Raw genomic sequence first — 27,273 nt, forward strand, 5'->3', positions numbered from 1 at the left:
CAACACTGGGTATGTACTAAATGCCACTGAATTTAGACTTTGAAATTGTTGCTTCTATGTCAATCCACCTCAACAGAAATTTTTAATTGAAGGAAAAGACAATGTACGTGTAAAGTTCTAATGCATGGTGGTTGCTATATGGTCCGTTCTCTGCTCTTAAGAAAGGGTCAAGCTGTTCTGGGGCCTGATTGTCATAGAGCCAGGTTAGCCCATGTGGGGCACCGCACAGGGTCAGCAGATGCCATTCACGTTGCAGAGCAAGCAAATAGCGCCCCCTGTTGTTCTGTGGCAATCTAGCCCGCTGCTTGTGAATCTGGATGGTTTGTATCAGAATTCCCTGAGTCAACTCATTAAAATGACAAACACGCAGATTCCACTTCTGGAAAATCTAATTCAATAATTCTTGGGTGGGGCTCCTGATTTTCATTTTCCAACTCCCTCCCTGGGTGAATCTTAAACGTGTGACAATCAACAATTTAAACTCTTTACATCACCCTGTGATCCCTGAAACATAGTCCAGTGAGCACAGTCAAATGCGTCGACTGGCACTTTAACTAGGATACTACTAATAAAAATAGTTGTACTTTATACTCACGTGGTCCTCACAGGCCTTCTCTCAAGCACTGGGCAGCGCTTCTGATCCCGTTTCACAGATGTGGAACTGAGGTGCAGAGTTCCATCCACGGTCACACAGCTCTCCAGGGGTGGACCCAGGACCCTGACCTCCTGACATTCACCCACTGAGACTTTCCTTCCTCTGAAAATAAAATTATTCTCATTAACTTCCAAAGCACTTTTTCTTGTTTATGCTTCTTGGGAATTTTTTCCCCATAGTCCTTCTATCTCTCCTCAGTTTTTTCTCTTTAAAGTGTTGACTTCCTCCTCAAATATCAGCATTATTCCTCTTCATTTATAATACTTTTTTTTCTTTAACAGAGCATTCAGTTTTTTTAGTTACTAAGTCATCCCCAATTCTTTGTGGCCCCAGGAGAGCATTCAGAGGGGGTGGTTATGTGAGTGACGGTTCAACTTTACAATCAATGCACATGCAATCACCAAGAAGAGAGGCAGAGAAAAGGACTGCTTGATACATTGAGACAGGAGAAAAGCCACAGAGGGGTGTGTGTGTGTGTGTGTGTTTGCAAACAAATTTATGGAAGTACATTTATGCATTCATGTTATATGTGATGTGCCTTCTGGGTAAGGTAAACAACTATTCCAGTGTGCTGGTTCCTGGAAAACAAGGCTTGGTTTCAAAACTGGGGAAGTTTCAGGCAAATAAGGATGCACTGGTCACCTTACCCCTGGGCCGTGACGGGACTGCAGGTGGGGTGGGTGGGTGAGGGGCAGGTGGGAACAGACCTGTGGCCCTTCTACTGTTTTCATTAAAACAACCTCTACAGACTTCAGGGTGCTCCAGTAGTTGCTTTGACTTAGCTTTGACTCCAACTGCCTGGGTCCAGCTGAGATGCTGGATGATATTATCCCAGGCAACTTCCAGCTCAGGACATCAATTGCCCCATTTGCTAAAGTGGGATTAGTGATAACAAGCATTTCCATAGAATTTAGAGAACAGGATCAATTAAATCACTTACAATATTATTTGGTCCATAGCAGGTACTCAAAAAGTGCCAGGTATGCAACAGTTAGAACTGGACATGGAACAACAGACTGGTTCCAAATAGGAAAAGGAGTACATCAAGGCTGTATATTGTCACTCTGCTTATTTAACTTCTATGCAGAGTACATCATGAGAAACACTGGGCTGGAAGAAGCACAGGCTGGAATCAAGACTGCCAGGAGAAATATCAATAACCTCAGATAGGCAGATGACACCACCCTTATGGCAGAAAGTGAAGAGGAACCAAAAAGCCTCTTGATGAAAGTGAAAGAGGAGAGTGAAAAAGTTGGCTTAAAGCTCAACATTCAGAAATGAAGATCATGGCATCCAGTCCCATCACTTCATGGGAAATAGATGGGGAAACAGTGGAAACAGTGTCAGACTTTATTTTTCTGGGCTCCAAAATCACTGCAGATGGTGACTGCAGCCATGAAATTAAAAGACGTTTACTCTTTGGAAGAAAAGTTATGACCAACCTAGATAGAATAATCAAAAGCAGAGACATGACTTTGCCAACAAAGGTCCGTCTAGTCGAGGCTATGGTTTTTCCGGTGGTCATGTATGGATGTGAGAGTTGGACTGTGAAGAAGGCTGAGCACCAAAGAATTGATGCTTTTGAACTGTGGTGTTGGAGAAGACTCTTAAGAGTCCCTTGGACTGCAAGAAGATCCAACAAGTCCATCCTGAAGGAGATCAGTCCTGGGTGTTCTTTGGAAGGACTGATGTTAAAGCTGAAACTCCAATACTTTGGCCACCTCATGGGAAGAGCTGACTCATTGGAAAAGACCGATGCTGGGAGGGATTGGGGGCAGGAGGAGAAGGCGATGACGGGGGATGAGATGGCTGGATGGCATCACCGACTCGATGGACATGAGACTGAGTGAACTCCGGGAGGTGGTGATGGACAGGGAGGCCTGGCGTGCTGCGATTCATGGGGTCGCAAAGAGTCGCATAAGACTGAGCGACTTAAGTGAACTGATACCACATATCTTAGCTATTTGAATATTTCATATGTGGCATTTATTAATTGCATAATGTAAATCACAAAGTTTTTTTTTTTTTTTTACTTTCAGGGAAACAAGACTTTTCAAAAGGAAAACTGTCTGATATCCTGGCACTGTTTTTTGGTCTAAGTTGTAATGATAGCTGTGTGTGTGATTCTCTGTGCCTCATCTTCTAAATATTTTCCACAGCTGTTCTTCTTTACTCTGTCATTAAATAATCTGTTTGACTTCAATTTATTTCACTTCTCAAAATATAAAGCAGACCCTCTCTTTTGTCACATGCAGGAATGGGTCCAGTCCTACTTATTTGCTTATTGAAAGACTATTGGTTTCCTTCTTTATCCAGAAGAAAGGGATGGCCAAAACAAGCACATTTCTGCTTTATTTAACTGCCAGCTGTGGCACTTTCTTTGTCTTGAAAACTGTTTCTCACCCAGAGGTGCTTTGAGCGAGACTCAACAATGGAAAACAATTCACTCATCCCTGCCTCGGGGTCCTGTTTATCCTTCCATTGTCCAGGAAACGACCTGTTTGCTTAACCAGAGGGCTTTCGGTTCAGCCTGTTCCTAAAAGCCCCCTGCTTAGAGATCACAAATATGTGACAATTTTGAATCTGGGGTTTCCTTAAAGATTCCTTACTCCAAATCTCTCAACGTTTTTCAGTAGGACGGAGGGATTCAAAAGTAGAAAAAGTACAACTATTTATTCAAGCTGACAAACATTTTTTTCTTCACAAAGGACTGCAAACAGAACTTGATTTCAGGAGTTTACTGCTCATTCCAACGTTGCCTTGAAGGCAGAACCTGTTTCATACTTGTACTCTTAAAGAAACGAGTTCTTCTTTTTTTTAAATCCAGTACAAATGCCACCTGTGCAAATTGCCCAACTTCTTTCTGATCTTTCCATTACTTGTTTTTAATGGCTCTAAAGCAGAAGACAACAGAGCTGAATGGCTGAGAATTCAGTTTTGGAGACAGGCTGCCTGAACTCACACCTTGGCCTGGCAACAACAGGCAAGTTCCTTCACCTCCCTCATTTCTAATAATAGTGAAACTTTAGCATACGGGGTCTCTGGAAGAACAAATGACATAGTAAACACAAGAGACTTAAAACTGGGCTTGGCACTTAGGGAACAAACAGTGCTAATTTCCACTGGATACGTGGATGTATTTACACCAGACATGTTGCCGGCCAAAGCCTTGGCTTTCTCTGCCCACTGAAGCCAAATAAAAAACACGGAGACAGAGTCTGGAGGAAATACAGGATATAGAAAGGTGGCCTTAATTCTCAGCCGGCAAAGAATTGTTGGGGGTGTGAGGGGCACGTGTCTCCAGATCTGCCCCCACCTTTCCATGAGGAGTCTAGGGGCTTATATAAGAGGAGGGCTTGCAGTTAGGGGTCTGTGGTGTATAAGGATCTTCCTTACACCTTTGTTCCTTACGCCTTCTTCTTGCATTGTTTCAAAAACAGTCATAGGATGGTGTCAGTTACCCAATAATTGAGTCTGGTGGCCCTGCTGCCACCTTCTTTCTGTAATGCAAAAAGAGAAAAACTAGAGGGGTGGTCTGTGAAGAGAGTGCTGTAAAGGAGAGCACCAGATACAGGATGTAATTAGCATAGAGTCAAAGGATAATAGGTGCAAAATGTAGCTCATGCAGAGTTAGGGGCAGAAAAGCAAATTTAGTTACAGGCCACAGATTAGGAACAGTTAAAGTTAAAAACTAGGAGTGACCAGGCCTGCTCACGGTTTCCTTCTTTTTTTCTCAGGAAAGAAAAGAAAAACTCATTCCTCTTTTTTTTTTCCTTCTTTTCACTGCAATGGACAGAGTAGGGATTTGGAAACTCTCTGAAGCAGGGGTAGGCTACTGGGTAGCTAGTGAGTGTTCATGTCTGCCCAGCTCCCTCATTCCCATCCTCTGGTAACAACTTCAGTCTTTGTGAGAATTGCTTTTGGTGGGCTTGCCCACTCCAGCACCAAATGAATTCACTGACCTACACTTGGCCCATCAGGTCCTTCCTCTGGATTTTACAAATAGACACTATGATCATGATAATGACAGCAATTATTAAAACAGTGAAATCTTTATAAAAGGCACTTACTGTGTGTCAGGCTCAGCTCTAAGCACTTTATAAACTTAACCATCATGACTACCTAAGGAAGTACTAGATCCTACTGAAATAGGCTGGAACCCAGGACCCTTTACTGGAGTGCCTGCAACCTGGACAAAAGTCTCCTCCAGCAACTATATAAAGAACCTAAAGAGACTGAGAAATGGAGTATTTCCTGTCAAATCAGTAAAGAAGGATGTCATTGTTATCAGTGATTGCAGCCCTCCAACCTGAGCCAGTGAGCCCTGAGAAAACTAAGGAAGGAAAAGAATACCTCCCATCTAGCAGTCAAACCCTGCAGCCACTCTCTATGGTGAGCCCCAAGGAAGCTCAGGATGTGAAAACACAGAATACTGGCCTCAGATAGGTGAGGTGCATATCAAAGAGATGACTTCGGTGTGCCCAGACTCTTGTGTCTTTCCATACAAAGAAAAGTGTTAAATTCCTTGAGATATCTGGTTCTCCTCTAATTAACAATAACCTTTTCATGTTCAGACTACCTGCCCTTTGTCACAAAACTGCTATAAAACCTGGTCCCCACCTTGCCCTCCCCACCCACCTCCTCGGAGCAGCTCTCTCAGTGTTATTTGAGATGCTGCCTCCTGGATTGAGGTCCTACAAACTCTCACCAAATAAAAGATAACTCTCAACGTTTACATTTGAATATTTTTTAAGTCTACAGGACTAAAAATAACTGTCCACATACACAGTTGGGGCAATTATGAACAATAAGATGCAAAAAGACCAAAAACCAACTGCCATTTCTGAGGTGCTGGGAGCAAAAGCAGGGTACCTCCCTCCAACCCCTGGCAACCACTAATCTACTTCATGTCTCTGTGGATTTGTCTACTCTGGGTATTTCATATCAACAGAATCATATAATAAAAAGACTTTAAGAAATTATTATTTTCATGCAAGGAAAGGCTTTAGGGGTACTCAAAGCACACACCAACATGCATGTTACAGAGTTCAATGTTTAAGCATCTTCCTTCTGTAAAGCTCTTATTCAAGCTTTGCGGGTGACATAAAGAGGGATATTATTCACTTTCAGACTTCAAAAAGCATGTATATCATACAGAGCTACCACAGTTAGGTTAAAAAAAATGGTGTAGTACAGACCATTCTATACAGTGCAACCTAATACATAAGCAGTTATTAAAGTTCATGTGATTTTAAGTCTTTGGTGGTGTGCTATTTGCAGAGAATTTTATTGCTTAATATATATACTTGGGCTTCCCTCGTGGCTCAGGGGTAAAAGAGTACACCTGTCAATGTGGGAGACTCTGATTTGATCCCTGGTCTGGGAATATCCCACGTGCCTCAGGGCAACTGAGACCTCGCACCACAACCACTGAGTCTGTGCTCTAGAGCCCGGGAGCCACAACTGAGTGCTAGCAACTACCGAAGCCCATATGCTTTCAAGCCTTTGCAACAGGAGAAGCCACCACAATGAGAGAACTGCAACTAGAGGTTAGCCCCCACACACAGCAACTAGAGAAAAGCCTAAGCAGCAAGGAAGAGCCAGTACAACCAAAAAATTTAAAAATATATGTATTTAATTAAGGACATATTCAACCAAGTAACAGATATCGGGGGGAAGAAATGCCCTCCAAATGTGTCAGACATGGTGTAAAGTGCTAAAAATACAGATCCCCAAGAGCTTACTGAGTCTAGTAAGAATCTGGAGCATTAGCCAGCCCCCAAAATATTCATGTAATGAAAAGAAGGGAAATATGCTGAAATGTTAGGAGGATCTCCTTCTACGTTACTGGATTATGGGTCATTGTTATCATACTCTTCTTTTTACTCTCATATTTTCTAGGTGTTTTTTAGAATGAACTTGCATTGTTTTAATAGTTAGAAAAACAGACTTTGATAAATCTATTCTCTACAGCAAGCTATATATAGAGAAAAAAATCCAAATAATTTGTGGTATGGCTAAATAGACATTTTTTATTATTAAGATGATCTTTCATAAAAAGGGTTAATGTTTTAAATGAACTTTTTTCTTTTTTGGTTTTGTTAAGCCTAAAACTAACTGTTATTCTGTTGTTGGTTTTTAAGAATTAAAAATCTTTGAAAGTGTTGCCTAGCTATGGGATTGATATGTCTCAATTTTAAACATTTGTTTTATTGTTCCACATACATTCATACTTTGGCCTCTTTTCATTCTGATGCTTAAGAGATTATTGCTTTGAGGAATGTGTTTACTCCAATTAAAACCTGGGAATAACTTAGGCTGTGTAGACCAAGTTTCTTGTTCAATTACACATCATTAATAAAAAATTTGCTCTGGGAAATGTGTGTTTTATGTAGTTTTGCAGATTTCTATTCCTTGAGGGGGGAAAGCAATTAAGAAGTTAAAGAAGTACATTTACAGTAGAATAAATGCATTCAAACATACGTGTTTTCTTCATACATCCAGTTACTATTTATTGAGGGGTTCCTCCGTAAAGAATCCACCTGCAATTCAGGAGCCATGGGTTCAATCCCTGGCTCAGGAAGATCCTTTGGAGAAGGAAATGGCAATCCACTCCAGTATTCTTGCCTGGGAAATCCCATGGACAGAGGAGCCTGGCGTGCTACAGTCCATGGGGTTGCAGAGTTGGACATGACTGAGCAATGGAGCACGCATGCATCCTGTGTGTCAGGCACAGCACATTGGTTAATTTGTGCAACCCACCTCATAACAAACCAGGATTTAGTTGCTGCCATTTCAGACGTGGAACTGAAGTCTCTAGCAACCTGTTAATCCCCTAAGATCATAGCACTGGTATGAGGAGGAAGTGAAGTTTAAAATCAACTCTTTTGGATTTCCAAATCCATGTTTTTCCTCCTTATTGTACTTTCTTTCATGGAGCAATGAGTAAAAATATATTTCAAAGTAGACTGGGATTTCTTGATTAACACTACTGACATGCTGGACCAGAAGATTCTCTATTGTGGGGGCTGTCCTATGCATTTCAGGATGTTTTGCAGCTTCCCTGGCTTCCCTGTAAGATGCCGGTATCATCCCCATTTATGATAACCAAAAATGTTTCCAGACATTGCTAAAGCCCCTTGGGGTCAAAGTCATCCCTGGCTAAGAATCATGTACTAAATCATACTCACATTATTCAGAGGGAAAATGTTCAGTTTTCAGAAAGATAGAACATAAAGGAATTTCCAAAGTCTGCTTGAAGGAGCTCATGATTATGTCAACATGAAACAAACAGAAACAGATATTGGAGATTTGACAATAATTGGTCTGGTGCAGACAGCTCAGTGAGGTAACTGAGACTCCAGAGCAGCTGTCTGCCAACTTTCCCCTTTCATTCACCACCCTGCCTCTGGGATAACAGCACTGAAGAGTAAGGATTATGTCATATTTACACAAGGAAAGAAGGCTTTTCATTATAACATAAAGGATAGCATAGTCCTTCAGAAACATTAAATCAAGTGAGATAAAAACCCAGAAAAGCAGTCAGGCAGTCAACAACTTTTTTAGAAATGCCAACTCAATGACGGTCATTAGTCCAGACCCCTGGGAATTCTCGAGGGGGGAAAAAAAAAAGTAGACTCCTTCATAGAGTTTGAAGTCTAGTAAGGAAGAAAGATATTAGGCAAATGTATTGTGCACAGTTAATTAAATAATTAACAAAAATGTGTGGGCTGCAAAAGATGAATCCTTGTTATGTGTTTTGATGCCCTGCCAAAAAGCACACGATCACCATTTATGCTAGGTATTAAGCCATTATGTCTGAGCTCCAAATTCTTTTCTTTACATTCTGCCCTCTGGCTAAGCATTTTCCAGATGCTTCCATCAGGTGGCTTCCTGCTGGATTCTGTTAACAAGAAGCTTACAGGGAGCTCTGAAGGCAGGAGGAACTGAGAAGACAGTAGGCTTTGCTGGAGAAGGGATTTCCTTCTCTCTCTTTGCTTAGGGTTCTTGTCAAAGTTGCCCCAGCCTTTCAGCCCAACGCAGCAGCTAGTTCCAGCCTCCAGTTCTTTCTGGCAACCCCAGAACAGCTCCATGCTCTACAGAGAAGCCAGAAGCAGATGGGAAGTGTCCTTCCTCAGAGCGTCTCAATTCTGATAACCTCAAACTCTTTCCTTTTTTTTTCCACCAGCTCCAGAGGATAATTCACTGGATTAGCTCAGTGCTATGGTTTTTCTAGTAGTCATGTGTGGATGTGAGAGCTGGACCATAAAGAAGCTGAGTGCAGAAGAACTGATGCTTTTGAACTGTGGTGCTGGATAAGACTCTTGAGAGACCCTTGGACTGCAAGGAGATCAAACCAGTTAATCCTAAAGGGAATCAACTTCGAATAATCACTGGAAGGACTGATGCTTAAGCTGAAGTGCCAATACTTTGGCCACCTGATGTAAAGAGCTGACTCAATAGAAAAGACCCTGATGCTGGGAAAGATCAAGGGCAAAAAGACAAGGGAGCAGCAGAGGATGAGATGGTTGGATGGCATCACCAACTCAATGGACATGAGTTTGAGTAAGCTCTGGGAGTTGGTGATGGACAGGGAAGCCTGGCGTGCTGCAGTCCACGGGGTCACAAAGAGACGTGACTGAGCGACTGAACTGAACTGAACTGACAAAGTAGAAGCACAGGTATCCTTGCTGTGAACCAAGGCAAGGAGAAGACAATGGCTTCAAGTCATCTGTATTCAACGGGGCAACTTCATAAGACAGAATCAGTGGGCAAGGGCTTGGGGACAGAGCAGTGAATGAGACAAAGTCCCCATCCCCAAAAAACTTGTGATCTAGCAGAAAGAACTAGACAATAAACAAGTGACAAATGAGTCACATGATTTGGCAGGAATATAAGGTCCACAGGCCAGGTGGTTTACAAGATAAATTCTTTTTCCTACAGTTCTGGAAGCCAGAAGTCCAAAATTAAAGTTCTGGGAGGGCTGGGCTCCCTGCAAAGGCTTTAGGGAGGATACTTATTAGTCTCTTCCAGCTTTTGGGAGCGCCAGGCATCCCTTGGCTTGTGGTCACACTAACTCCTATCTCTGCCTCTGTTTTCACATTACCTTTTCTTCTCTGTGTGTCTTTTTTGAGGACACTTTTCTCTGGATTTAGGGCCCACCTGAACAATCCAGGATGGGCTCATCTCAAGATCCTTATCTTAACAACATCTGCAAAAATTCTTCTTCCAAGTCACATTCATTGCTTCCAGAGATTAAGATGTAGCCGTATTTTTCTGGAGCCACCATTCAACCCATTACATGAGCAAAGGAAGAAGACAGTGATGAGGCCAGATTAAGGCAGGCAGTTTTAGGTAAGGCTAGGACACACCTCAGTGAGCACGAGGGGCAGTCATGGACATCTGAGGGAAGAGCATTCCAGACAAGAAAGAACAGGTTGGAAGAAGAGGGTCTTCCACCCCTCCCTTCCTTTCCCACTGCACCCTAAATACATATTTTTTCCTGCCTCATGACATATTAATGTTCCCTCTGCATGGAACTCTTTAAATCTGTCTCCATGTAGCAGAAACCTATCATACTCTGCTTTCATTCCCTTGGCCACCTAGTGCCTTTGGCCCCAGCTGCAGTGGACACTCCTGTAAGTTCAGATTCACCTTGTGTTCACAGCATTGTGCTCCAAGCTCCCAGTCTCTCCTTCCTCTTTGCGCGTCAGCCCACCTCTGACTCTGTGGGAGCTGCTCAGCCAGAAGTGTGAGGAATTAATGACCCCAGAGTCTGGAGCCACTTGATAAATGCTCTTGACGCTTCAAGTAGACATTCTGGCTGGCATTTTATATACTTCCATCTCTTTCCACAGGAATTTAAGCACTGGGAGGGCAGGGATTTTCTGACTCTGCAAATCCAAATATCATCTGTTGAGTGACTCTGTGTGCACTGGTTATTTCAATCCCTCCACAACTCAGGGATTAAAATCTTGATTTTATGAGAAATCATCTCAATATTATTTAACCTTTGCTATTCTGAAATACACTAAAAGTATTATCTACTACATTTTATTCTAGAAAATAAATTAGAATTTCAATGTAAATTGCAGTAATTACACCTCAACCTAATCTTTATTAAAGTAATATAGGGAAAAGTGGAATAAGACTAATGCTATTTCTGTCAAATTAATTTATTTTTAAACTAAAACCCAAAGATTAATTTTAAAAACTCACCTATAAAGCTGAATAATTGGAGTCTTAGGCAACCTGTTAATTCACCAATTACACTCCAAGATCTTCTCCAAAACAGTGAAAATTTTTTTGGCTGTACCACACGTCATGTGGGAGCTTACCTCCCTGACAAGATATCAAAACTGTGCCCCCTGCAATAGAACTGCAGAGTCTTAACCACTGGACTGCCAGGGAAGTTCTTAAAAAGTGAAATTTAAAATCAAGTTTTCTAGATCCAAATCAATACATTTTTCACTGTATAACACTTTCTTTTACTGAATAATGAAACATAACTTTGGACAACACTGGCCATCAAGTAAAACCTGATTAAATTGTGGGGGCTGAATTCCTTTTATTAAGCTGTTTTTCCTAAACCGGGATGCTGCTAAGTCGATTCAGTCGTGTCCGACTCTGTGCGACCCCATAGACGGCAGCCCACCAGGCTCCCCCGTCCCTGGGATTCTCCAGGCAAGAACATCGGAGTGGGTTGCCACTTCCTTCTCCAATGCATGAAGGTGAAAAGAGAAAGTGAAGTCGCTCAGTCGAGTCCAACTCCTAGCGACCCCATGGACTGCAGCCTACCAGGCTCCTCCGTCCACTCGATTTTCCAGGCGAGAGTACTGGAGTGGGGTACCACTGCCTTCTCTGAAACCGGGATGGGAACTAATATTTATTAAGTATCTACAACAGCGTTATTTGATTTCCTCACTAATCACATAATGGAAGATGCACTTTACAAATCCTTTCAGTGATCTGGAAGCCCTCGATTTGACATAGAAGCACTTTCTTTTGCAGGGAAGCTAGGATAGCTGGTTTCAAAAAAAAAAACAACTTAACCTCATCAAAGGTCATAGCTCAGCTGCCTTCAGTCAAATCAGGCCCAGTTATGATACGGCAGTAACATCATCAGAGCAGTTACAGGAGGTACCATGTGGCCACATGAGAGAATGCTGCCAATCATTAACTGACTCAAAATAAGTGCTAATACAAATGACATTCACTCTGGCTCTCATTTTTAACTATAGTTTTAATCCCTGTTCTGATCTCCTTTGACTGTGTGGATCACAATAAACTGTGGAAAATTCTGAAAGAGATGGGAATACCAGACCACCTGATCTGCCTCTTGAGAAACCTATAAGCAGGTCAGGAAGCAACAGTTAGAACTGGACGTGAAACAACAGACTGGTTCAAAATAGGAAGAGGAGTTCGTCAAAGCTGTATATTGTCACCCTGTTTATTTAACTTCTATGAAGAGTACATCATGAGAAACGCTGGACTGGAAGAAACACAAGCTGGAATCAAGATTGCCAGGAGAAATATCAATAATCTCAGATATGCAGATGACACCACCCTTATGGCAGAAAGTGAAGAGGAACTAAAAAGCCTTTTGATGAAGGTGAAAGTGGAGAGTGAAGAAGTTGACTTAAAGCTCAACATTCAGAAATGAAGATCATGGCATCCAGTCCCATCACTTCATGGGAAATAGATGGGGAAACAGTGGAAACAGGGTCAGACTTTATTTTTCTGGGCTCCAAAATCACTGCAGATGGTGACTGCAGCCATGAAATTAAAAGACGCTTACTCCTTGGAAGGAAAGTTATGACCAACCTAGATAGCATATTGAAAAGCAGAGACATGACTTTGCCAACAAAGGTTCATCTAGTCAAGGCTATGGTTTTTCCTGTGGTCATGTATGGATGTGAGAGTTGGACTGTGAAGAAGGCTGAGTGCCGAAGAATTGATGCTTTTGAACTGTGGTGTTGAAGAAGACTCTTGAGAGTCCCTTGGACTGCAAGGAGATCCAACCAGTCCATTCTGAAGGAGATCAGCCCTGGGGTTTCTTTGGAAGGAATGATGCTAAAGCTGAAACTCCAGTACTTTGGCCACCTCATGCCAAGAGTTGACTCATTGGAAAAGACTCTGATGCTGGGAGGGATTGGGGGCAGGAGGAGAAGGGGACAACAGAGGATGAGATGGCTGGATGGCATCGCTGACTCAATGGACGTGAGTCTGAGTGAACTCTGGGAGTTGGTGAGGGACAGGGAGGCCTGGAGTGCTGCGATTCATGGGGTTGCAGAGAGTCGGATACGACTGAGCGACTGATCTGATCTGATCTGATCTCCTTATCCAAAGTAATATTTAAAGGCACCTGGCATTCTATCCAGGATATTTACCTACCTTAAACTATCCCCACAATCATCTAGAAGGTGTGTAACCATTAAAGTCCTCATTTAACAGCAGTATCACAGAAAGTCTTAACTATTGGTGAAGAGAGGGAGATAGGAAAAGTCACAGGCGACTCTTAGGGACACTCTGGGAACAAAAATGTATATAATCAGATGAAGCACAATCACATACACACACACAATGTACATACTTTCAAAGGTGTACACAGAACCCGATAGGTCCAAATATAAAGTTATACAAGAACTTAAGAAATCCTGACTAGGAGATTCAGGCCCAGAGAGCCACCAGCAGCAGTAACTTGCCTGAAGTTACCTAAACCTGAAGGCTCTAGGTGTGTGGAGATGCATATCTGTTTAACCCCAAAGTCTGCTTCCAAGGGGGCAATACTATGTAATTTCCCAAGAAGTGTCAGTCAATTGAAACCCAAGCACATTCAGATTAACCTAGACAGCATAAGGGAGAGCATAACAAATATTAGTCCAACTTCATTAACCTTGGCCCAAGTTCTTCTAACTCAGGAAAGATCTGAAAGTGGGAGCCCTTTTGACCGGGGTACATCCCACGGCGGGACAGTCCGCTTGGCCACGGGGCATGTCCTGGCTTTGTCTCATCAGTGCTGGTCTGTGGACCCCACTCAGGAGCGGCCAGCTGCCTTTGCTGTTGATTGACCCGATTCCTGTGGTCTGAACATTAGCGAAGTGCTGAGACACCGTGGACACACACCTCCAGGAGGAGACGCAACTTAGGACACCCTAAAAACCACAGTTACCAACAGGCTTTGGATCTAGCTGAACAAAGCCAAGCCTTTTATTTTAGACTTGTCAGTTTTCATTATCTCCACATGAAACGAACAGACTTGACTGAGAAAATTAAATGAATTTAGCTCTAATCTAGGAAACTGTAGAGAGGCTGGGGCTCTGGGATCTTTTAATTTGCTGATTTAGCCCCAGGAAGATGCTTAAATTATAATGATGATTTTTTTATTAAGATGAAAAAAAAAAACAAAAACCACCAGAGATTGGCATTTCTTCTTTCATAGGGAAACCACGCAGTTGTCTTGGTAGCTTAACATTTTATTTATATTACCTTAATATTCAAGCACACACACAATATTCAAGCATAACTCATATGGGTCCCAGGTTTTACATTAATATGAATAACAAGAATTTTGAGTCCTGAATTATAGTTTTGAATAGTCCAAAGTTTCATGTTAGAAAATTGCCAGCAGATGGCAGTATCTGACAAGGAGTTTAGACAGTTTTCTCCCTGCTCTCCCTCCAATGTAGCCAAAAGTCGCACTTAAAAGCCATGGCCAATGGATGCAAAAATGTAGGCAATGCCTTACAAACACGCACGGTAGCTGATATTAGTTGTTTCAATCCTTTTGAAAAAAATTTAAAAATAATTATTTGAATCCTTTCTCTAAATAGCCCAAATAATGGGTTCAATTTATTTCAATAAATACCATTAACTGTGACATTAACTTATGGTAATATAAATGAATTTCCATCAGTAAGAACGCTTTTTTAAAATATAGCTTTAATGGGAATGTTCCATCTCTTTGCCTCATGAATTTCTAATAACAATATCATCAGATTTTTTTCAATTCATTATTAATGTGTACCAAGCACTAAATTATATATATACATATATATATATATGTATATAGGTATGTGGAGCTAGGCAAGCTGCTACACATCTCTCTTTCCCATAGGCACCAAGAAATAATAAACAAAAAGATAATAACCAAGGGTTAGGAGAAAGGAATTTGGAATTTAGAGTCTGTCAGTTCTGATTAGAACTCCAGTTTTAATTAACCTGAAAATTACATTTTACTATTACTACTTTTTTTCCACAGTGTCCTTTCTTTCTGTCTGGTTGAGATTAAATCTCAGTAACTGTGCTTTGCAATAAAAAAAATGACACTATTTTATTCAATAAGTATACCTGAATTTGAGGATACAGTGGTGAAAAAAGCCAAGCCCTTCCTCTATGAAGCTTCCATGCTGGTTAGCAGAGACAAACAATAAAGATGTATACAAATAACATACCAGTTGTAGAAGTGATAATTAGTACAAAGAAAATTAAGGCGGGAAAAGAAATGCATAGTGGATACGGAGGTGGGCTGGCGGGGCCTTTGAGAGTTGTTGGCTTTGGGGTTGAGTCCTGGGTGGTCAAAGTGGTGAAACAATCTGACAGAAGAACATCCATGCTGAGAACAGCAAATGCAAGGTCACTGAGGCAGGAAGGGACTGAGTATAATTAAGGAACTGTGAAGAAGCTCATGGGATGCAGCAAACTGAGTGGGAAAGGGTGATAGGAAATGGAGCCAGAGAGGGAGGCTGAGGTCAGACCATGAAGGGCCTGGATACCTAGGCTAAAGAATTCTAAGTAAATTTCATTCTACATGTGTGGGGAGACACTGACGGTATAAAGCAGGAGGGTGATAGGGTCTGAGTCACCCTTTGACAGGATGTCCCTATGAACTAGCATCTCCTCATTTTAAACTTAAAAGAGATTGAGGTATTCAGTGATTAAGTGATTTGCTCAAGATCACCAAGCTATGAAGGGATGGGTTCACTGAACTTCACTCATACATGCAGCAAGCTCTTACTAAAGCCAGCTGTGAGATCCATACTTATAGTCATTAAGAGATGCTATCCTTGCCTTTTAGTTTTAAAATCTAATTGAAGAAATGAGAGAGATTCAGAAAGAAGACACAATTTGAATAAAAACTGTTATGTATCAGTTGATAGAAATAACAATAAAATAACTGGATTAACTAGGATGCCACCATCAATTAATCAGATTTCAGTTCAGTTCACTCACTCAGTTGTGTCCAACTCTTTGCGACCCCATGAATCTCAGCATGCCAGGCCTCCCTGTCCAACCCCAACTCCCGGAGTTCACTCAGACTCACGTGCATCTAGTCAGTGATGCCATCCAGCCATCTCATCCTCTGTTGTCCCCTTCTCCTCCTGCCCCCAATCCCTCCCAGTTTCCAATGAGTCAACTCTTCGCATGAGGTGGCCAAAGTACTGGAGTTTCAGCTTTAGCATCATTTCTTCCAAAGAAATCCCAGGGCTGATCTCCTTCACAATGGACTGGTTGGATTGGGCTCCACCAAAGAAAGAAAACAAAGGCATACCTAAAATTTTTAGAAATGTACTCTGATGGACTCACCCTAAGACGATCCCCCAAAGTGCACACCTTGTATAATTTCCTCGCCTTGAACAAGTCCAGGACCTCTGACTTGCTTCTAACCAACAGAGCAAGGCAAAAGTGATGAGATGTCACTCCTGTATTATATTCTTTATTAAGAATCTATCTTAACAAAAAGAGTAAACCCTCTCCCTCGAGCTGGCCTTGAAGAAGCAAATTGCCATGATTTCTAAATGGGAATGAATTCTGCCAACTCTGTGAATGAGCTTGGAAGAGAACTCTTCCCTAGTTGAGCCTCTGTTGAAACTTCAGCCTCAGCCAACCACTAGATTGCAACAAAGCAGAGAACGCAGTTAAGCCATGCCCAGAGTTGTGAACATAGAAATAGTGAGGTAATAAAGTATGTTGTTTTAAGCCACTAAATTTGTGGCAATTTGTTATGCAGCATAAAAAACTAATACTCTCACCAATGTTGAGGAAACCACCGAGGGTTCATGTAGCTTCATCCCAGCCTTGTCTACGTCTCGTGATACTTGAGTATAATTCCACAATCCTCACGTAGGAAGACCCAGATGTCGTCCAACGAATATAAAACTCACTGGTATTCAAGGGAAGAGAGCAGTATTACTAGAAAAGATCATCCCAAAACAAACATGGAAACAAATGAACTAAAATACTTTCTGCTTAAGCCCAAACCCATCAGGACTTCAGATAACATGAGCTCTCCCTTTTCAAAGCATTATGCAATGGAAATTGTTATTCAAAGTACAGAAAGCTTGCATGCTAAGTCACTTCAGTTGTGTCTGACTCTTTACAATCCATGCATTGTAGCCTGCTGGGCTCTTCTGTCCATGGGATTTCCCAGGCAAGAATACTGGAGTGGGTTGCCATTTCCTACTTCAGGGGATCTTCCTCACCCACAGACTGAATCCTCATCTCCTGCAGTTCCTGCGTTGAAGGCAGATTCTTTAGCACTGAGCCGGTAATAGTGGTAATAGTGTTTCCCCAATTATGTTGGGCAGAGAAACGTCCCCAAAGATCTCAGCAAAGTAAAGAAGGCAAAAACACTTCATGTTACATAGTCTTTGTTGGAGATTCCCAATGCACATAATAAGCATGTTAAAATTTAGCCTGGCAAAATATACCTTGTAACATGGGTTTATGGACTTCCCTGGTAGTTCAGCTGGTAAAGAATCCACCTGCAGTGCAGGAGACCCCATTTCAATTCCTGGGTCAGGAAAATTCCCTGGTAAAGGGACAGGCTACCCACTCCAGTATTCTTGGGCTTTCCTGGTGGCTCAGACGATAAAGAATCCACCTGCAGTGCAGGAGACCTGGGTTGGATCCCTGGGTTGGGAAGATCCCCTGGAGGAGGACATGGCAACCCACTATAGTATTCTTGCCTGGAGAACCCCCTGTGGACAGAGGAGCCCGGTGGGCTACAGTCCATGGGGTCACAAAAAGTCAGACACAACTGAGCAAACTAAGCACAACATGGATTTAGTCAAGAATTTTCCAAGTCTAATGTGGAATATCCACTTCTTCTCTCTTAAGTGTTTCCTCTTGATATTCACCAGAACTAGTGTTACTCAGGACATATTTTGATAAATGCTGGTAATTGTCATGGGTATCGCCTGCCTGATTGCACATAGAAGCAGCTTAGGTAACAGGAGAAAGAGAAAGAATTCAAAATTTGAAACAAATGTCCCCATGAAGTAGATGAAATATATGATGCAAAATGTGCTGAGACTATTCTCTGTACCTTCCTCAAAAGGTCAAAAAGTTGACTATTGGGTTATTTATGTTATGATGATAATAAGTTGATTTGAAGCAAGTCAGATTCAGCTTCACAAAGAACTAATTTTATGATTACTTACCACTTACCTAGAGCTTACCATGTGCCAGATGCTACTCAAAGTACATTCAGTTCAGTTCAGTTCAGTTGCTCAGTCATGCCTGACTCCCTGTGACCTCATGAACCGCAGCATGCCAGGCCTCCCTGTCCATCACCAACTCCCGGAGTCCACCCAAACCCATGTATCCCGTCGATGATGCCATCCAACCGTCTTATCCTCTGTCGTCCCCTTCTCCTCCTGCCCTCAATCTTTCCGAGCATCAGGGTCTTTTCCCATGAGTCAGTTCTTCACAACAGGTGGCCAAGTATTGGAGTTTCAGCTTTAGCATCAGTCCTTCCAAAGAACACCCAGGGCTGATCTCCTTTAGGATGGACTGGTTGGATCTCCTTGCAGTCCAAGGGACTCTCAAGAGTCTTCTCCAACACCACAGTTTAAAAGCATCAATTCTTTGGCGCTCAGCTTTCTTCACAGTCCAACTCTCACATCCATACATGACCACAGGAAAAACCATAGACTTAAACAGACAGGCCTTTGTTGACAAAGTAATGTCTCTGCTTTTGAATATGCTATCTAGGTTGGTCATAACTTTCCTTCCAAGGAGTAAGCGTCTTTTAATTTCATGGCTGCAATCACCATCTGCAGTGATTTTGGAGCCCCCCAAAATAAAGTCAGCCACTGTTTCCACTGTTTCCCCATCTATTTCCCATGAAGTGATGGGACCAGATGCCATGATCTTCGTTTTCTAAATGCTGAGCTTTAAGCCAACTTTTTCACTCTCCGCATTCACTTTCATCAAGAGGCTCTTTAGTTTTTCTTCACTTTCTGCCATAAGGGTGGTGTCATCTGCATATCTGAGGTTATTGATATTTCTCCCAGCAATCTTGATTCCAGCTTGTGCTTCTTCCAGCCCAGCGTTTCTCATGATGCACTCTGCATATAAGTTAAATAAGCAGGGTGACAATATACAGCCTTGATGTACTCCTTTTCCTATTTGGAACCAGTCTGTTGTAGTATATTACAAACATTTATTTTCCCTATCTTACAGATCAAAAAAACAGCAGCAACACACCAGTTTAGGTACGTATGTCTATTTCCTATGCTTGTGAATCTGGAAAGTGACAAGATTGGGATTTGAACCTGTGTAGTACAAATAGAAAATCCAGCCCTGAAACTCTGCTGTGAAACTATCTCTGCCATGTGAAACTCTGCTAAGAAGCTGTTAACATGAAGCTGGATTTGCAGAAAGTGCCAAGTTTTTGAAGTAAAATATAACAAGTTGTTTTTGATGCCTAGACCTGCACTGCTCACGGCAGCCACTAACCATATGTGACTCTTGAGCACGGAAATGTGGCTTGTCTGAATTGAGTTGTGCTGTGTCAAGTACATTCTGGCTTTCAAAGACTCTGCACACACACACAAAAAAGAGAATATAAAATATCTCAATAGTTTTTCATGTTGATTACATGATGAAATGATAATATTTTGATGCACTGGGTTAAATAATACATTATTAAAACTGTTAAAATTAGTTTCACCCTGTTTCTCTGGGTTAGATAACATATTATCAGTCATTAATATGTTACTAGGATTATTTTCACCCTGGTCCATCTTACTTTGTTTAGAGTGGGTGCCAGAACACTTGCAATGCTGTATGTGCCCACATTCTATATCTGTTGTACAGCTCCCTGCTTTCTACATCCCTGTGCTTGCTCATGTACAACTATGGCAGCCTCCATTCTGGGACGTCCTCTCAGTTCCTGTTCAGCACTAAAAAATTACGCAGAAAGAATAACCCCATTTCCTGATGTGGAAAATGGTGGGTCTGTTATCCTGGTGGATCCTGACTTTGAGGCATAACAGTTGTGTGAAAAAACTCTAAATCTGGAAACTTCCAAAAAGTCTAGCAAACATACAGAAAGCTTACTGGCATCCTGGCTCCTAACCCTGGACCACATCACACCACAGTCAACCCAGCCACCCCAGGATCTAAGCCAGTCCAAATAATACTAGAGTGAGACATGGCATATCGGCTTATACTTGGGTAGCATTTGGGGTCTTACTGCCTCTTTCTGGCTAATCCCCAGCCCAGGAAGTCAAGTGAAGGTTGTATCAATGTGCAGGGAAGCCTGGCGCTCAATACCCTACCCTAGGGCATTATCAGGATTTATACTTTCCTGCGATTCACACCCTTTCCTCTCCACACCCAGCAAACTTCCTACAGTGCCAATGGCAGGTGACAGCCAACTTCACCTCCTTCCTGCAATGCGTCCTCATTTTCCAGAAGCCAGAGGCAAAGAGCCTTGATGTTTGCTAGGAAACCAGCTCCAGGAAGCAGACAGAGGGCTCCCAAGCGTGCTAAATCTTGATTAATATCCCTACAGCTGCCAAGTCACTCACTGTCTCCTCCAGACATAATACAAATAAGCACTTCATGCGCTGAGAGCCCTCACAAAGACACACCACTGGTTTCCAGTTGGCAACTGGGAGCAGATTTCTGTTAACTCTCAGTGAATTGAATTAAAATAAAAAACAGAACCTGATGAATTTTCCAAAAGTCTAAATTTAATCTTTTGAAAGCCTTGTCCTTTACCCCTTTATTTTTAATACTAAGATGTCCTTACTTTTATGAAATAATGATCATAATAAATAGCATGGATTTGTATGTTTAACATCTTGACAACCTCATATTAGCCCCCAAATATGGAAAGTGTCATAACTGCTCCAAAGACACAAATGTCTGGGAATCACTGATCCAGGCTGACATTGAGGGGCAGCTTCCATACCTAATACACATAAAATCTCTGTTTTATATAACAAAGACAAGCCCTTAGATTTCCATAACAGCATTATCAAATTATTGCAAATAGAGACTGTCCTTTCCCTCTGCCCACCTTATTCCCACAAGATGGCTAGGACAGTGCCAGGTACATGAAGGTCCTCAGTAAATATGTATGGACATTGTGTAATGTGTCAGGCTTCCCTGATAGCTCAGTTAGTAAAGAATCTGCCTGCAATGCAGGAGACCCCGGTTCCATTCCTGGGGGTTGGGAAGATCCGCTGGAGAAAGGAAAGGCTACCCACTCCAGTATTCTTGGGTTTCCATTGTGGCTCAGCTGGTAAAGAATCCTCCTGCAATGCAGGAGACCTGGGTTCGAACCATGGGTTGGGAAGATCCCCTGGAGAAAGCAAAGGCTACCCACTCCAGTATTCTGGTCTGGAGAATCTGATTGCAGAGTCAGACACTACTGAGCAAATTTCACTCTGTGTAATGCAGTAAGAATAACTGACGATGTTTCAAAACTCCATTCGACGTGCTGATTTTCTTCTGATTCTACTTAATATTTTTGCAGACATCCCAGAAAAGGCAGATTTAGTATAACAATTCCTTTTATAGATAACTTTTGAATATCAGTTGCCTTTACTAAAATTCTGTGTGTGTATAAATAACCAAATATAGACATAAAAGGTATAAATAACAAAATGCCTTGAGCAGTTTTCAGTGGTATCTTTAACTCTTTACAGATGCTGAAGAAGAGCCAACCACATCTTTATTAAGAGCCTAAACAGTTTTTTAAGTATCTATGGATGAAACAAATGTTAAGCAAGTGATATCAAGACATTGTGCTAAGTTTTAAAGTGGTGGGATGGAATAGATCTGAGTTCAGAAAACTCCTGGACAAAGTTATCTAGTTTTTAAAAAAAGGGGGTGGGGGAATGAAATGGTTTAAATGAATATCTAATTAGTTCTCAGGTGAGTAGAGAAGGGAAAAAAGAAATTTTGAGATGGGTGAGTAGGATCTCTAAAAAAGAGAGAGGACTAGAGATTAGCGAGGTCTACTTTTATATCTTGTGGTTCTCTTGGTTGGAAACTTGCTGGGAAAACCAAGGGTTACTTTGAGATTTCAGTTTTGAAACCTTGAGTGAAGGCAGAAGGCTGCCCAGATGTGAGTGGATACATCTGTACAAACATCTGGAAGAAAAAGAGATTAAGCCAGATCAGTTGTGGACAGCTGTCCCTCATAGTAAGTGGCAATGATGGTCACTTCTTTGCACCGCAGGGAAAGAGACACATGACCTTAAGTCAACTTGAGTCACCAGCTCATTCCCAAAAAAGCATCACTGAGAAGACTATCATTTGGCAAAACATTTTAAAGATGTGCTAACATACTGGATAATATAAAGACTGTTTTGTCTGAGTTAATTCAATTTTCCTGCATTCACGCTCAATAACAATGATGTTTGGGAAATAACAGAATGATATTGGCATAAAGCAACTTCTTGGACCTATTTAGTAACATTCATGAGAGACTTTGATGTCTCCTGGTTTCTGACAGCTGCTGGAGTTTATTTAATTACTTTGCTTATTCTCATCAGAGTGATGGTCTAATGAAAAGAGGAGGAAGAAATAATGGATTTTGCTGTCTGGATCAATGGGTCCCCTGAAAGCCTGCCTTGAAGGTGATAGGAGTCTAAGCACTGTAGGGGAAGTGGTCTATTTTATCTATTTATTGTAAATTGGAGTAGAATTGACACTATTTACAAAGCATCATGTAATTTTTCCATGTTTGTGGAGCAATTAACCTAGTAAATAAGCCTGAAAAAGTGAAAATATAAACTGCTGGAGAACGGCTGGGGAGGCGGGGGTAGGACTTGTGTGACCAAGTGTGTGACAGGGAACCAAGGTTGACGCCGTGGCTCTACGTGGCCAGCGATATGATACTGGACACAGACTCTCAATGGGCCTCAGTTTGTTCACCTACAACATGGGGATGAAAATCCCATCTCCCTCCTGGGCCACTGTGAGGAATAAATGATATTAATATGCACATGATGCTCCTGCTGCTGCTGCTAAGTCACTTCAGCTGTGTCCGACTCTGTGCAACCCCATAGACGGCAGCCCACCAGGCTCCCCCGTCCCTGGGATTCTCCAGGCAAGAACACTGGAGTGGGTTGCCATTTCCTTCTCCAATGCATGAAAGTGAAAAGTGACAGTGAAGTCGATCAGTCGTGTCCAACTCTTCACGACCCCAAGGACTGCAGCCCACCAGGCTCCTCCGTCCATGGGATTTTCCAGGCAAGAGTACTGGAGTGGGGTGCCATTGCCTTCTCCCATGATGCTCCTAATGGTGCCTAATTTAGTAAGTACTCCATAAACTACTTTTAAAGATTGATTAAAAAAATCTTTTTTAATCAGGGACTTCCCTGGTGGTCCAGTGGCTAATACACTGCACTCCCAGTGCGGGGGGCCAGGCTCAATCCCTGGTCAGGGAACTAGATCCCACATGCCACAACTAAAGATCCTTCATGCCACAACCAAGACTCCTGTGCAGCCAAATAAGTAAATAAATATTTTTTTTTTAAAGTTTTAATCAAAAACAGTTTTCTTTCTTTTTGTTTTTTTTTTAAGTTTTTTGGTTGTGCCACAAGGCATTCAGGATCTTAACTCCCCAATGAAGGATGGGGAATTTGAAGTGTGTAGTCTTAGCCACTGGACCACCAGAGAAGTCCCCATAAATCATTTTTATAGCGCCATCATTATCACCACCATCTTCATGCAGTTCATTGGCTTTTATCCTGTGTTACCAGGATCTCATAGACATCAGAGAGGATGATTACACCACCCTCCCTGAATATCTCTCTGGTGGCGAAGGGTCACTGCTATCTTTTAGTCTTCCCTTTCAAACCATGCAGCTGTCCTTATATTTGTTTCAGATATGGAACTTCTGTAAAGAGCTCATTTGAACAAAAGTATTTTTTGTTACAAAATTTTTAAAGTTTGTAAAAGCACTGATCTACCTTCAATTATAAGTAAATTACTCCTTCAATTATAAGTAAGGAAACTGCATGTAGGAGTTAGGTCTTTGAGTTCCTCTTGGCCCTGACTTTACACCTCTCTCTGTTCTTTATAACTTTTTATAATGAACTATTCTGAATAAACATAAAACTTGGTAGAATAACGAATGCCCATGTTTCCACCACCTAGCTTCTATAATATTTACTTTGTCATAATTTTAAAGTAAATACTACACAACATTACCATTTCATAAATACCACAGCATTTATCTCTAAATGATTAAGGACTTTTAAAAACATAATCACAATGGCATTATCTCAATAGTAAAATTAAGACTATTTCCTTAATACCATGAAATATCTTGTCAATGTTAAAATTTCCAGTGGTCCCATTACATTAATATTATTTTAAAATTTTGAGTCAGGATCTCAATGTAATCTACATGTTAAATTTGGTTAATAAGTCTAAATTAAAAAAAAAAATACTATGGTTTTCTTTTTCCCTGTCACTATTTATTTGTTAAACAGTCATATCTTTTGACATTGAGTGTAGTAATAATAATTTGTAATTACTGAAGGACATGGCCATGTATTTTAATAATTACAGTGGTGGTTGGCAAATTTCATGCTGTGCCTCAGGGTTAAAAAGGAGAGCCATCTACTTTAGCTTTTATGGAATGCTGATTAGATGCCAGGTGTGTATTTGGATTCATGTAAATCAGTGTGAGGAAAATGTTGGTATTATCCTAATTTCACAGATGAGGAAACTAAGAAACAGAATGGTTCAATCATTTGCCCAACAGGTAAGGGAGTGATCCAAGCACTCTGACTTTAGAACTACAGTCCCTACACAAAGAGAGACCATCTTTTATATTTCCAGGAGCTCTGCAGGCATATACAGACTTCTCAATGTTTTGGTTTTGTTGCTACCTTTTACTTATCCCAACTTTTCACTGAGGGATCCATTTCTCCCTCAGTCTCACCCTGGGACTCAGACAGTGAGCACTGGATACAGAGATCAAAACTGGGCATGTCAGTCTTCCCTGGTGGCTCAGTGGTAAAGAATCTGCCTGCCAATGCAGGATACAAGGGTTTGAGCCCTGATCCAGGAAGATTCCACATGCTGCAGATCCTACATGTGCAGCCTTCTTGGAGCCCAAAAAAATAAAGTCTCTCACTGTTTCCACTGTTTCTCCATCTGTTTGCCATGAAGTGATGGACCAGATGCCATGATCTTAGTTTTCTGAATGTTGAGTTTTAACCCAACCTACTTATTTAACTTATATGCGGAGTGCATCATGCAAAATGCTGGGCTGGACAAAGCACAAGCTGGAATCAAGATTTTTGGGAGAAATATCAATAACCTCAGATACACAGATGAAACCATCCTTATGGCAGAAAGCGAAAAAGAACTAAAGAGCCTCTTGATGAAAGTTAAAGAGGAGAGTGAAAAAGTTGGCTTAAAACTCAACATTCAGAAACCTAAGATCATGGCATCTGGTCCCATCATTTTATGGCAAACAGATGGGGAAACAATGGAAATAGTGAGACCTTATTTTGGGGGGCTCCAAAATCTCTGCAGATGGTGACTGCAGCCATGAAATTAACACACTTGCTCCTTGAAAGAAAAGCTATGACCAACCTAGACAGCATATTAAAAAGCAAAGACGTTACTTTGCCAACAAAGGTCCGTCTAGTCAAAGCTACGGTTTTTCAGTAGTCATGTATGGATGTGTGAGTTGGCCTATAAAGAAAGCTGAGCACCAAAGAATTCATGTTTTTGGACTGTTGGTGTTGGAGAAAACTCTTGAGAAATACTTGGACTGCAAGGATATTCAATCAGTCTATCCTAAAGGAAATAAGTCCTGAATATTCATTGAAAGGACTGATGCTGAAGCTGAAACTCCAATGCTTTGGCCACCTGTTGTGAAGAACTGACTTATGGGAAAAGACCCTGATTCTGGGAAAGATTGAAGGCAGGAGGAGAAACGGATGACAGAGGATGAGACGGATGGATGCCATCACTGACTCAATGGACATGAGTTTGAGCAAGCTCCGGGAGTTGGTGATGGGCAGGGAAGCCTGGCATGCTGCATCCATGGGGTCACAGAGAGTCGGGCATGACTGAGCAACTGAACTGAACTGAAGAATTTTATGGAAATGTTGGAAAAATCTTTCTTCTCTTTTGCATTTGAAATTACTGTCCCTATCTTGCCATCTCATTCAGGCTGAGAAAGAAAGAAACACAGAGAGGACATTTAAGCCAAGCTGAGAGATGGACATAAGTTAGATCCTGGTCACTTTGTTTAAGCCCTGAGCAAGCCATGCCTGCAAAAAGACTAGCCTTGGTCTTTTGAGTTGCATGATTTAGTAACTTCAGTGCGTGCGCGTGTAGTCGCTCAGTCGTGTATGACTCTTGCGACCCTCTGGACTGTAGACTGCCAGGCTCCTCTGTCCATGGCATTTTCTGGGCAGGAATATTGAAGTGGATGGCCATTTGTTCCTCCAGGGGATCTTTCCGACCCAGGGATCAAACTCACATCTCCTGTGTCTCCTGCACTGCAGCCATATTCTTTACCTGCTGAGCCATCAAGGAAGCCCAACTTCCCTTTTGGCTTAAAACAATTTGGTTGAAGGAATATAAATAAACTAAAATGGACTCTGACAGAGAACACCGCATAATTAAAAAGGGGAAATCCTCATTCCCCTCCTTTCATGTGGCCACTCAGATGCTGGCCAGGGGAATCACATAAAATTTTGGCCTTAACAGGATATTGTTAAATGCAAAAGCTAAAAGTTCTGTAGGAGAATAGCTGGTGACACCAAAAACACAATCAAAGGACATCTGCCAAATCCAAGTCCTTTATTGCCTTTATCTTGTTGTTAGGTAGAGATATGGCTTTAATATCTTCTCCCTGTGAACTGATTTTTTTTTCCCACTGTGTGACTAATCATTCTCAACTTCGTGAAGTCCGTACAACACAGTTTGCCTCTTGCAGTAGATCTTAATACAATCTGTCCTGAGTGAGCGCAACCGCAATTCAGTTGTCAGTTTGCTAAGTGTTGCTTGAACATGCCCTGAACAAGGCACATATTCATTTTGGCTGTTTTTTTTTTTTTTTTAATACACTTGCATTGTGATTTCTCATGGACCCTAGGCATTTTTGCTTCATGAGCTCCTTCCTCCTTAAAAAGATATTAAAAATTCTGTGTACCCAGTGCTCTGTGACAACCTAGAGGGGTGACGGGGTAGAAGGGAGTTTCAAGAGAGAGGGGACATATGTACATTTATGGCTTATTCATATTGTTGTATGGTAGAAACCAACATAACATTGTAAAGCAATTATCCTCCAATTAAAAAAAATCTGTTTTATCACTATATTGGTATTAAGGCCAATATAGCCA

The 27,273-nt window shown here is 41.6% G+C and overlaps 1 long non-coding RNA gene across 2 annotated transcripts in view; it reads right to left on the minus strand.

The window, feature by feature from the left end:
- Positions 1 to 595: 595 nt before the first annotated feature.
- LOC147348260 (uncharacterized) overlaps positions 596 to 27,273 on the minus strand; it is a 90,576-nt gene continuing 63,898 nt past the window's right edge. The window contains exons 3-4 of one of the 2 annotated variants that reach the window (XR_015151302.1): positions 16,687 to 16,817; positions 596 to 757 (exon numbers count right to left, since the gene is read on the minus strand). This is a non-coding gene — a long non-coding RNA (uncharacterized LOC147348260). Of the gene's footprint in view, positions 758 to 16,354; positions 16,545 to 16,686; positions 16,818 to 27,273 lie in introns of those variants that run through there. The other variant, XR_015151301.1, reaches the window with a different exon arrangement.

The sequence above is a fragment of the Bos grunniens genome, chromosome 22, assembly GCF_055505025.1.
Source record: "Bos grunniens cultivar Pamir isolate PY7600 chromosome 22, Bosgru_T2T1.0, whole genome shotgun sequence".
Lineage (NCBI taxonomy): Eukaryota > Metazoa > Chordata > Mammalia > Artiodactyla > Bovidae > Bos > Bos grunniens.